Consider the following 8,706-nt stretch of genomic DNA (forward strand, 5'->3'; position numbering starts at 1 on the left):
TGGCCTCTATGGGCCATGAGGGATTCATAAGTATATTGTGCACCTATTTATGGTGATCTTACTGGGATCATACACTGAGTTTAACAATTTGGTTGGTTATTAAGAGGTCCAATCATTCAAAAGGACTGAAACTGCAATTGGGATAGGCCACCACTAGGTGGATTTAGGTCTCAGGTGGGGGGTGTGTGTGTATATTTTAATTCTTTTAAATCTGAGATCCTGTTAAGTGACAATAAGTATCTTTTTTTTTCTTTTTTTTTTTTAAACAAAACCTCAGCTCTTTTACAACAGCTGAATGTGAACATGCATACCTAACACGGGGAGCAAGGAAAATTAAATATAAGCTATACTATTTCTTTTTCTCATTTTGTGTATGGATTAATTATTATTGACAACTAATCTAAGGCTGATCCTTTTTCTGGACCAGATTTGCTCAGTTTGAATGCTCTCTCAGAGACACAGCTTATCCAGGCTGATGAATATTTACTTGGCAAAACAATGAAGAATTAACAGCACCTACCAGCACACCACCCACATCCTCCTTTCTCTGGCCACCTGTAGTTTTCCTTACTCCCTCGGCTTTCTACAAAACATTTTTGGGTGTGAGAGGAGGGCTGGAAGAATCCCAGTAGTGCTCTATTAGCTTTCTGCTTCTGGTTTTCGAGATTTTTATTCCATAAAGCAGAAGGCAGAGAAGAAGGAAAAAGAGCCTAGTCTAATTTTTATAATTGCAAAGAATAACTTTCAGTTCACTTTAAAAAGTTTTTAATATACTGAATGACTTTTCTGTAACCAGCCCTGAGCTTGGTATTAATATACAACCATGAACCAGATACAATGCCTATATTCTAGTAGGAGATTCAACAAATGAGAAAATAGATGATAGATGATAGATAGATGGACAGATAGGCAGATAGGGTGATTAGAAGGAACTAAACATAGAAATATAATTAGAGAATAATTTAGGGCTTCCCTGGTGGCGCAGTGGTTAAGAATCCGCCTGCCAATGCAGGAGACACGGGTTCAAGCCTTGGTCCCGGAAGATCCCACATGCCGCGGAGCAACTAAGCCCGCGCGCCACAACTACTGAGCCTGTGCTCTAGAGCCCTCGAGCCACAACTGCTGAAGCCTGTGCTCCTAGAGCCCGTGCTCCACAACAAGGGAAGCCACTGCAGTGAGAAGCCCGCGCACCGCAACGAGAGAAAGCCCACGCAGCAACGAAGACCCAACACAGCCAAAAATAAAATAAATAAAATTAATTAATTAAAAAAATTAGAGAATAATTTAGAGAAACCTAATTTCCCCACCCGTACCACTTTTGACATGTTTAAACTCAGAGAAAAATTGAAAGGGTAGTTCAGTGACTGCCCATATACCCTTCACTTGTATTCACCAATCACCAGTTACCATTTTGCCACTTCTGCTTTACCTTTCCAAGTAAAGATGCTTTTATTTTTCTGCACCCTTTGAAAGTAAGTTGGAGATATCATAAAACTTCACCTCTGCATACTTGAGCTTGCATCTTCTATCATAAAACTTCACCTCTGCATACTTCAGCTTGCATCTTCTAAATATGAGGGCATTCTTCTACATAACCACAATGTTATCATAACACCCACCAGCATCAGTGGTGCCATCTAATGCCTGACCCAGATTCAAATGTTCTCAGTGGTCTCCAGATTCCTTTAATAGTTGCTAACCCTCCCATCTCCCACCCCACCCCCAATCCAAGATCCAATCAAGAATCAGAATTCACATTTACTCATGTCTTACAAAAAAATCCTTCTTCATGTAAAACAGCCTTTCTATCCTTGTTTTTTTGTTTTTCATGACACTTTTTTTCAGTGCAAGCAAGATATCTTCTGGAATAACCTACGTTCTGAATTTATTTCTTCCTGGAGTCCTTAATTCAGTAGCACTTTCCTGTAAATTAGAAGTTACTTGAGGCTTGATTAGATTCAGGTTAAACAATTTTGACAAGAATACGAATAAGTGACATGTACTTCACATTGCATTGCATCGGAATATAAACACAGGTTGTTCCACTCTTTGTGATGCTAAATCTGAGCAACTGATTAAGCTGGTGACCACCAGATCAACAGGGTTAATTTGTCCTTTCTTTTTATAGATCCAAGCGAATATTCTGCTCCCTAAACCTTTTCGTCTGTTTGGTTTTAGCACCCATTAATGATTCTTGCCCAATTATTATTATATTGGAGTTGCAAATGGTGATTTTACTTCTACTATTTCTAGCATTAATATCGATAGGCAGTATTCTATTTCTTAAAAAATTCTCTGTTATTGAGCTCCCCTTCTCCCTCTTCTACATTCTCTCTCTTTTTTTTTCTGGAAATTATTTTCTATCAGTTTATAGAGAGCCATTCCTTACCTTTTTACAGATTTCTACCTTAATTTCTATCTCCAAAATCAGGATAATATTTATTTTGTAGGAAATTAGTACAATGATCTAATAAAACAGAAAGTCTCTATCCCATTTTCTTTCCCAGTGATTTAAAACTCTACATGGATAAATCCTCCAACTCATACCTTCTTAGTGCCTTGATTCTTCACTCCCAATACCCTTTTCTTCCACTACCTCAGCTATCCACTCCCATGGCCATATTCTGTATCAGAAACTTTCTCACTGTAAGACCTTTATTTCAAGTCTCAGACTCTCCAACAACCACCTCCTGCATTTCCAAGTCATTTGCTCGGGTAGCGCTATTGTTCTAAAATGTTTGAAATTGTTCCAACCTCAAATTCATTGACAACGCCTGCCTCAGAACTTTCTCCCTTTCCAACTGTCCCCACTCTGCGTAACATCTCTCCTTGTCCAATCTAGCTCCCATCCTTTAATCACTTCCTTGAATATACTCTCAATCCCTTTGTACTTCTTTTCTAATGTCTTGTGGGGCAAAACTCAAACCATTTCTTTACTTCACATACGCACCTGAGCAGCTATATGTTATTTGGGAAAATCACAAAACAGCTGAATGCTTTCTCTTGCATGAATGTCAAAGCTCATATTCGGTACTCAAAATGTCAAGCAATCCTCAATTTCTTTAGCAGGTTAGCTTTTCTCCTTTTAAGTTAATAATTTTATACCTCCTTTTCCTCAAACTTCCCACCATCCCTCATCTACTCACACTTCGGCTTGAAGGCCTTGCCTTATAATTCATTGAGAAAATGGAAGCAACCAGACATGAGTCCCCTCACGTTTCCCCACCAAATCTACACCTCTCACTATAGCTACATCCATCTCCTCCTATCTCTACTGTTAAAGTGGAGAAGGTGTCCTCCAGCTGTCCTTAGGATTTCATTTTTTCTATTATCCCTTCTCTCTTCTGCTTCATCAAACTCTTTCCCTACTGATTCATCTTCATCTTTCCCTACTGATTTCATCAGCACAAAGACATACTAATTGCATCTCCCACTTTAAAAACAACACTCCCTTGACCCTACATTTCTAACCACCACATCATTTCTCTGAACTCCACTGTGGTGGCTTAAAATATGTCCACAGGGGCTTCCCTGGTGGCGCAGTGGTTGAGAGTCCGCCTGCCGATGCAGGGGACGCGATTTCGTGCCCCGGTCCGGGAAGATCCCCCATGCCGCGGAGCGGCTGGGCCCGTGAGCCATGACCGCTGAGCCTGCGCATCCGGAGCCTGTGCTCCGCAACGGGAGAGGCCGCAACAGTGAGAGGCCCGCGTACCGCAATAAATAAATAAATAAATAAATAAATAAATATATACATATATATATATTTATCGACAAATTTGACATTCCTCCCCAAAAGAGGAGCCTAATGCACTGCTCCTTAAGAGTAGGTTGGATTTAGTGGCTGACTTCTAATAAACAGAATAAGACAGAAGTGACATGTGACTCAGTCATAAAAGGCAGAGGCTTCCTCCTTGCTCCCTCACTCAGGTCACTCACTCACTGGGGAAAGCCAGCTGCCTTATTGTGAGGACATTTCTCAGGCAGCCCTGTGGCAAGGTCCACGTGGCAAGGAACTAAATCCTGCCAACAGCCATGCAAGTGAGTCATGTTGGAAATGCCTTCAGATGACTGCAACCTCACGAGTGACCATGAGCCAGAAGCACTTCACTAAGCTGCTTCCAGTTTCTGACCTACAACAATGCTGAGATAATGTATTTTAAGCTACCTTGTTTGGGGATAGTTTAGTGCATCATAACACATAATTAATACAGCCATGATAAGTAAATTATTCGAGACACACACTGCCTCCTCTTACTCATTACCCATTCACTTCTCAACCAACTACAGTCTGGCTTCTGTTCTTGCCACACAGAAACTGCTCTCATCAAGATCATCAGAGATCTTTGTGCTGTCAAATCCAATTACATCTCTCCCCACTCTCATCTCACTTGAGTTCTTAGCAGCATTTGGCATGTTCTCCTCTTCCTTCCTTCTTGAAACACGCTTCTGCCTTGGCTTTTGCAATACTATTCTCCTCTTTCTTCCCTCATTATCCCTTTTCTGACTCCTTTGCTGTTTCCTGTACCTCATCCAAATAGAAATGTAATGGTTCTTGAGGGCCAAAATTGGGTGCTTTCCTCTTTCCTCTCTCCCTTTCATTCCAATGGGTTTACATACCACCTGTATGTAAAGTAATTTGGATTACTCCAAAATGAAGTGTATCTTTCAAATATTTTTATATAAATACAGGCAGATGCAAATACATATTCTTGTTTTTCCCCTTTACTTCACAAAAGGTAGCAGACTATACACCGTTCTGCACATTTCTTTTTTTCAAATGTTCTAAAATCCATATTCTCTTTTTTCTGAAACAGCTTTATTGAGATATAACCACATTCTCTTTTGTGATGTGTTGCTCTCTCCCTCTATCACTCCTGGTCAAGATTCACTAATACGAATGATCGTTTTAAATTAAAAATTGTATGATAATAAACACGATGAAAATACATGGTTTAAAATGTTCAGACATCATAAGCCTTACAAAACAAAAGCAAAGTCTCCTTCCATGATCACTGACCTCCCCAATCTCCATGACCCCAATCTCATGTATCAACTCTTCAGTTTGTGTCACAGACTGTTTCTATGCATATCATACACATGCAAAACATAGAATTCCTCTAATTTTTCCACCATAGGATGATACGTATGTACATTCTGCATCCCCCTGAATGGTACTTTGATTATCCATGGTGTTGGATTAACTAGATTTAGGTACTGCACTTATTGTTTAGACATACATGCTTCCATTCGGTCCTATTAGTTCTTTGAGGAGCCCCACTGTATACGTAAGAAAGGCCCAGAGGGAATAGGTGATTTCTAAAGACTAAAGAGTCACTTCCACACAGAACTGGGACTTGACCTCAGGACTTTTGAATTCATTTGTCCTGCTCTTTCGATGACACTAAGTCCCTTTTTATGACACTGATGTACTCAGTGGTCTCTGCATCAAGCCAATCTGGCCTCTTGACAGGGTTTGAGTGACCATTACACTCAAAGATTAGCCTTCAAAGATTAGATACGGATGAGGGGCTATGGGTCCCTTTCCCCACAATCTCACTGCCAGACAGTATGTTTCAATAAACACAAAGCTCAAACTCAAATCTGTCACACACGAATGTTTATTACCAAGGAGGCATGAAAATCATCCTGTGATCCGTTGTTCTGTAAAGTCAGTGAAGTCCCAGCTCTGTCCTGTGTATTTCAATAAGCACATGACAGAAAGTTTCAGTCTGAGACTAAGTTCTGAAGGGAGGATTCAGCTCACTTCAGATCAGAAAGCAGAATCTTCCTTGGTCAATAGTGTGGACAGAGCATACAACAGTGTTCTAGAGCTGGTGCTATGGTCTGAACATTTTGTCCCACCCCAGATTCATATGTTGAAGTCCTAACCTCCAAGGTGATGGTATTAGGAGGTGGGACCTTCGGAGGTGATTAGCTTATGAGGGTGGAGCGCTCATGAGCGGCACTAGTGCCTTTTTTTAAAAAAAAATTTATTTATTCATTATTTTTGGCTGTGTTGGGTCTTCGTTTCTGTGTGAGGGCTTTCTCTAGTTGCGGCGAGCGGGGGCCACTCTTCATCGCGGTGAGCGGGCCTCTCACTATCGCGGCTTCTCCCGTTGCGGAGCACAGGCTCCAGACGTGCAGGCTCAGTAGCTGTGGCTCACGGGCCTAGTTGCTCCGCGGCATGTAGGGATCCTCCCAGACCAGGGTTCGAACCCGTGTCCCCTGCATTGGCAGGCAGATTCTCAACCACTGCGCCACCAGGGAAGCCCACTAGTGCCCTTTTAAGAGACCCTACAGAACTCCCTTGTTTCTTCCACTACGTTAAGACACAGCAAAAAGACAGCAGTCTAGGAAGCAGTTTCTCACTTGACACTGAATCTGCCGGCAACTTGATCTTGGACTGCCCAGCCTCCAGAATGTGAGAAATAAATGTTTCTTGTTTCTAAACCACTCAGTTTATAGGTTTTTTGTTATAGCAGCCTGAATGGACTAAGACAGCCAAGAACCCACTTCACTGGTTTGAGTATGCTGGCTTCCTTGTTCTTGTTCTTACTCTAGGCAGAGCTGGAGCTGCTTAGATTGACACAATATGTCTTGCTAATCCACATATTTTGGACAAAACTAGCTTTACCTTGAATAATTATCTCTAATATCTCTTGAGTTAATGAGTGAACTCTCCAGATGCAGATTTTGATGGTTATACATGATATGGTGATCTCCAAAGTTTGGACTTCTTTAATGCTAACTAACCAGGCTAGGGGTTTGAATCACTGATTATGGTATTCAGATGATAACTATCCACGTTTAAGGTTTAAAGTCAATACACACACACACACACACACACACACACACACACACACACTCCTCTGCCTAACGTGAAGAAATTTAAAACAAATTATAGATGACACAGCACCTGCAATCAATTGCCCAAGAATATATCTCTTTTCTTACCCTCTTCTTCATGCTATGCTGGGAGCAAGCAAACACAGCGAAATAGGAACAAGTACTCTAGGGTCAGTAGGTCTCAATCCAAATGGAATTTCTGACACTTCTTAGTTATGTAACCTTATGTAAGTTATCATGTAACCTCTCTAAGCCTCACTTTCCTTATCTGTAAAATGAGGATAATAAGAAGTAATATGATAAAGCATGCAAAATGCTTAGTACATAGGAACAATTACTACTATTTCATCATCCTTTCTTTTTATTCTCCCAATATTTACTTCTCCCAAGTCCATATCTTGCATCCACCCATCTAATCAATTTTTAGAGGCTAACTATTAAGTGCAAAGTCCTGTGGCTGGCACTGGAAGACCCAGTGATCAATGGGATGGGGGTCTCTCCCTACAATTAACCTACACTCTCAGGTGGAGGAGGTTCAGATTTAAATGATGGTTAATGCTTATTGGCTTCTTACAATGTACCAAGCACAGTGGTGAGCACTTTGCTCTCATCATAACATTTGATTTTAAGCCACGTATGAGGCAGACATTCTTTTACAAAATAGGAATCTGCGGGGCAGGAAAGTTGAGCACCTTATCCAAGCTGGATAGAACCCAGGTAGCCTGAGCCTTAAACTCTGGATGCACGCCTGCACCACGCCTCCTGGCCCCTCAGCTTTGGGAGCACTCCTCTCTTCTTCATATCTCTCCTCCTATGTCCTCATGAAAACAGCATTCAATTCCTCCTCTGCTTGAACTCTTTTAAAATTAATCTTAGAAATAATGATCTTATCAATACAACTCCAGATGTTACAGTGTTCCTCTAGCAGCCCTTCTTCCACAGCACAGTTAAGGAAGGGCACAGGGTCTGGAGCCGGACTGCCTGACTCTGCCACTCTCCAGCTGTGTGACCTAGGGCAAGTTACACAGCTACCCTGTGCCTTGGTTTTCTCACCTATAAAATTGGGATGTTACCTACCTCAGAGAAGTACCGAGAATCAAAAGTAGGCAAAGTTCTAAGCACAATCCCAGGCACATAGTGGGTGCTGCATAAATGGAAGGCTTTATTATCCTACAGTAATTACGTATTTAGACTATATTCATGTATCCCACAGGTCAGAAACCTCCTTTTCTTTCCTTAATATCTCCAGTTCTGTATTCTCTCAAACACATTTACTCAGTTAAACTCAACAGATCTAGTACTATTTCTTTCTGTTGGTAAATAAAAACAGATCATGCTTGAAGATGCTACTTTGCTCTGCCCAAACTCAAGTCTTCCTCACCTTCCGCCCCTCTCCCTCCAACCTGGTCGTCATCCTTCCGTTTATCACTGCTCCCTGTGTCGAGGGATCAATTCGCCGTCTCATATTACTCCTTGCCTTCCACAAACGCAAAGTTTCGAGCTCTGAACTCTAGCTCCCCGCGCTCCCCCGCCCCTCCGGTTTCCACTTCAGGCCACACGAGGAGATGAGGTAGAACTCCGCAGCTTTGGGCAGCAAATCGCCTCCTCTATCGTCCCAGCAACCGGTGGGATCTTGCCAAAGCTGCCAAGAGAACACCAGACCTTAACCCAGGGCTACGGCTCCCGTCTCTGTACTTTGAGCTTTGAAGAATAAAAGAATCCCGCGAGTAAATGTTTCCTTGAACCTCGAGCATAAAGGTAGCTTTGATTCACGCGGATAAAAATGGCCTTGAACCTTTAGGGGCGGCGCGGCGGGGCGGGGCGGCGCGGGACAACGTGACCTTAGCCCAACGCCCGGGC

The sequence above is a fragment of the Delphinus delphis genome, chromosome 9 (genome assembly GCF_949987515.2).
Source record: "Delphinus delphis chromosome 9, mDelDel1.2, whole genome shotgun sequence".
Classification (NCBI taxonomy): domain Eukaryota; kingdom Metazoa; phylum Chordata; class Mammalia; order Artiodactyla; family Delphinidae; genus Delphinus; species Delphinus delphis.